Raw genomic sequence first — 5043 nt, forward strand, 5'->3', positions numbered from 1 at the left:
CTTTCTTAATGTGTTCATTACTTTTTCCCATTACTTACATACCTGGAGTCTTTGTAAGAAAATGAGTTTGGAGGTGTGAACTAGAGCTACTTTGATTGATTGAGCTGATTTGATTCTCTGTACAAGAATGGTGGAGGGAACATTTGGGCCTGCTTTGCTGCATCAGGGCCTGGTCAGTCATTGTGGGAAAGATGAACTCCCAAGCATATCAAAACATTCTATAGGATAATGTGAGAGTATATGCATATCAGCTAAAACTCCAGCATCCAGTACACATACAGTGGGGGAAAAAAGTATTTAGTCAGTCACCAATTGTGCAAGTTCTCCCACTTAAAAAAATGAGAGAGGCCTGTAATTGACATCATAGGTAGACCTCAACTATGAGAGACAAAATGAGAAAAAAAATTCTGAAAATCACATTGTCTGATTTTTAAAGAATTTAGTTGCAAATAATGGTGGAAAATACGTATTTGGTCACCTACAAACAATATTTCTGGCTGTCACAGACCTGTAACTTCTTCTTTAAGAGGCTTCTCTTTCCTCCACTCATTACCTGCATTAATGGCACCTGTTTGAACTCGTTAACAGTATAAAAAACACCTGCCCACAACCTCAAACAGTCACACTCCAAATTCCACTATGGTGAAGACCAAAGAGCTGTCGAAGGACACCAGAAACAAAATTGTAGACCTGCACCAGGCTGGAAAGACTGAATCTGTGGGAGCAATAATCAGAAAATCGGAGACCTACAAGACCACTGCTAATCTCCCTCGATCAGGGGCTCCACGCAAGATCTCAGCCCGTGGGGTCAAAATGATCACAAGAACAGTGAGCAAAAATCCCAGAACCACACGGGAGGTGAATGACCTGCAGAAAGCTGGGACCAACAATACAAAGGCTACTGTCAATAACACACTACACCGCCAGGGACTCAGATCTTGCAGTGCCAGACGTTCCCCTGCTTAAGCCAGTACATATCTGGGCGCGTCTGAAGTTTGCTAGAGAGCATTTGGATGTTCCGGAAGAGTATTGGGAGAATGTCTTATGGTCAGATGAAACCAAAGTAGAACTGTTTGGTACAAACACAACTCGTTGTGTTTGGAGGAGAGTGAATGCTGAGTTGCAACCAAAGAACACCATACCAACTGTGAAGCATGGGGGTGGCAACATTATGCTTTGGGGCTGTTTCTCTGCAAAGGGACTAGGACGACTGGTCCGTGTACATGAAAGAATGAATGGGGCCATGTATTGTAAGATTTTGAGTGCAAACCTCCTTCCATCAGCAAGGGCATTGAAGATGAAACGTGGCTGGGTCTTTCAACAATGATCCCGAGCACACTGCCAGGGCAACAAAGGAGTGACTTCGTAAGAAGCATTTCAAGGTCCTGGAGTGGCCTAGCCAGTCTCCAGATCTCAACCCCATAGAAAACCTTTGGAGGGAGTTGAAAGTCTGTGTTGTCAGCCAACAGCCCCAAAACATCATTGTTCTAGAGGAGATCTGCATGGAGGAATGGGCCAACATACCAGCAATGGTGTGTGCCAACCTTGTTAAGACTTACAAAAAACGTTTGACCTCTGTCATTGCCAACAAAGGATATATAACAAAGTATTAAGGTGAACTTTTGTTATTGACCAAATACTTATTTTCCACCATTATTTGCAAATAAATTCTTTTAAAATCAGACAATGTGATTTTCTGATTTTTTTCTCATTTTGTCTCTCATAGTTGAGGTCTACCTATGATGTCAATTACAGGCCTCTCTCATTTTTTTAAGTGGGAGAACATGCACAATTGGTGACTGACTAAATACTTTTTTCCCCACTGTAAACTGCACATTGCATTTAATTTCTCTGTGTAATTCTGTCTTTTTCAATGCTTCATTCAGGTACCTTGTTTGCAAAATATCTGCATGTTACATTTGTTACATCATAATAATCATTTGCACATCAATTTTGCACTTTTACAAATGTTTATTTGCACATCAATGTTACATATATTTATATGTTCCTGACTTTGCAATTCTGGTTAAATGCTAACTGCATGACAAATTAGAATCTAATCTAATCTAATTCAATCCAATCTAAACAGCAAAACGACATTTGACTTTTAGTATGCATTAGGTCACTAGAGTGATATCTATAAAAGCACTTTTTAGGTACCTTTTAAAAAGATACACTACTGTGCCACAGTTTAAAGGTACATTTTAGTGACCCAGGGTACCTCAGTACCTAAACTGGTGCAAAAAAGATGGGCCAAAGAAGGATTTCCACCTATAGGTAATGTAGCCTTTGTACTTTCTCACTCAAATTTGTGTGACGCATTATGTGCCTTGTGGACACCTACAAGACAAAGCTGTCAAAGCAAAAAAGAAAGAAGCTGGAACTGAAAACCCTTATATCAACCTGGGCAATCAATGGGTGTTTATAATTTCCATTGTACCTCACAGAGGTAGGCACAGGACAATTAAATCACCTCTGAAGAGCCCTGCAGCTCTTTGGTGATTCAAACTGATTGCTAAGAGGTAATCTGGTACTACTATAGGAAAAATATGATATCATCCAAAATAAATAGTTACTATATAGAGCCATAAAGTTTTCATTCTAAATAGTATTTCAAAAGTGCCCCCGACCAGCAGCATGAAATTTTAATTGTTTATTTTATCAAACTTTCTTAGACTGATTAGTTTATGTGTTTTTAGTTTATGTTTTTGAAATCATGTTGCTCATCAATTGCATATGCATATGCATATTCATATGGTTGCTGTTTTCTGATATTAATACATTACACAAACAAAACATACTTAAAAACCACAAATAGGGAAGAGCTTTTATATATATATTTTATTTGTATATGTTTGTATTTGCTTAAGTTAAAAAATTCGCTTATCAGTTCCAAGTAGTCTTAACCACTAGCAGCCAAGACCTAGAGCAAATTTACTGTAAATCCCCAGACTACATTCTAAGAGATACACTGCCGACATCTACTGGAGAAGCACAGAACAGCATTTGTGCTATATTTCACTAGTTTAGTAATAAAGGACATTCTCTAGTACACAATTCAGTAACTGCATCAGTAAGATGTTAAACAAAAAAAACCCAATAACAATAAAAAATTATATAACCTGCGTAAATGGGTATCCCCCTCATGGGGATTGGACTCCAGTTCACAATACACTTGGGTAATCGTCTTCTTTAAATCAAAAAAAAAGTTTTCTATAGGGTTCATGTCAGTAAGTTGGTCAGATTTCCAGGTTTCCAGTGCTAAACGAAGCAAAGCCCCAGAACATAAAAGAGACACCACTGGGCTTCACTTTAGGCAGGGTGTTCTCAGAATATGCTTCTTTCTTCCTCCTGCAGACACACTGATGCATGGGCCCTAAAAGCTTAGAAGAAAACTGGAGACTGGATCTCCAGCATTAGAGTTTATCAATGTGCAGACAGAAAATCCATGGTAAAATCCATGGGTTAGTTGATCAACAATCTGTCAGCAGTCTGATCTAGTCCAAAGAATGCAGATTTGAAGTACACTGAGATGTCAAGGAGGAGGTAAGTTTGAAAGAAGATAAAAAGGGGGAAGGGGGAAGGGTAACGTGACAATATTATCAGGGAAAAGGGGGGAAAAGGGGTTATGCAATTATTAATTAGGGGTTATGAAATTTACACAGCAGGTGAAAGTTGCCCAAATATGTTTAACTCAACAAATCAAATTTTCCTATTTTTAATGCAACTTATCTTACATATTAGTCTGAACAGACCCCTCTCCTAAACTGACCTGCATGCGCAGCAAGCACACATGCTTCAAGTGGAACGCTTATCCAGGGGTAAACAATCATGACTGCTAACAGAAGCAGGCCCACGTAGCCTAGGAGTGTGTATTTGGGTCTTCTGGGTAGTAATAGTTGATTTCTGAATAAATAAACCAGGAGTGTGTGCTTTTACTCCTACAAATTTCTGTCGTTGCAGCTGGCTTTGCCCACACTCTGCATTCTCCGCAACCCATTCAGAACTTTTCCCTTTATATGTTTATTCATATAATGTGTTTTGATATTTACATTTAAACTAATGGATACACTGAAACTCAACCTTGTAACATAGCAAACATTAGAAAGAGTTTAATTACTGTATAAATCCTAGTCTAAAATGTTGCTTTAAAAAAGGAAAATAATTGGTGATGGTATTTGTTCTATTCTATGAATCTTAAAGATTAATCCTTATACCAGCCTTGGACAGAATGTTAAAGAAACGATTACAGGAAATCATTAATGCCTTTCTATGTAGTATGAAAGGTAGTAGAATGTTTAGATATTAAAGCTAGAGTACTTTACACCAGCCTGGAAGGCAACTAACTAAAACAGTGCCATAAAAAGAGGCCAGTGATTCCTAGCAGCCTTTTCACTGTAGAATGTAGAAGTCCCTAAGAATGCAAATTGATTGGTATTTTCAGTTAGTGAGGTCCTAATAGTTTCTATTACCATTTGAGAATAGAGCATTCTACCTCAGCATTAAATGCATACAACTAATTACCAACTGATTAAAGCATTATGCAGTTCTAGTGAGCACTACTGTGCACGCTTCAAGTTCCATATTGTAGCGTTCCTGCACAAAATGACAGAGATGCTATTTTTCCGATTGGTGCTATTTTAAGGTACAACTAATACTAGTTGTACCTTAAAACATCAGCTTCAGAATCACATTGATGGTACGCTCACTGTAATAGGAAGAATAGCGTCTCTGTCATTTTGTGCCGGAACGCTGCACTATGGAACTTGTTGAAGCGGGCAGGGTACTGCTCACCAGAACAGCATAATGCGTTAGTGTATTAGAACATTTATATAAATAGACAGTCTTTGTGGGGGTTTTTTTTAAGTTTTGATAAAGTTTTTTTTTTTTTTTGAAGAAAAAGTAACATTTACAAAAAAGGAATATATGAATGTTTTATCAGGCTTATGTTGATTACCTATTATGATTATGTTGAATTTACCTATTAATTCTACGCCACAGAAAGGGTCATTACACCATGTGACCACTGGGCGAATGTGTGAG

This window comes from Salminus brasiliensis, chromosome 16 (genome assembly GCF_030463535.1).
Source record: "Salminus brasiliensis chromosome 16, fSalBra1.hap2, whole genome shotgun sequence".
Lineage (NCBI taxonomy): Eukaryota > Metazoa > Chordata > Actinopteri > Characiformes > Bryconidae > Salminus > Salminus brasiliensis.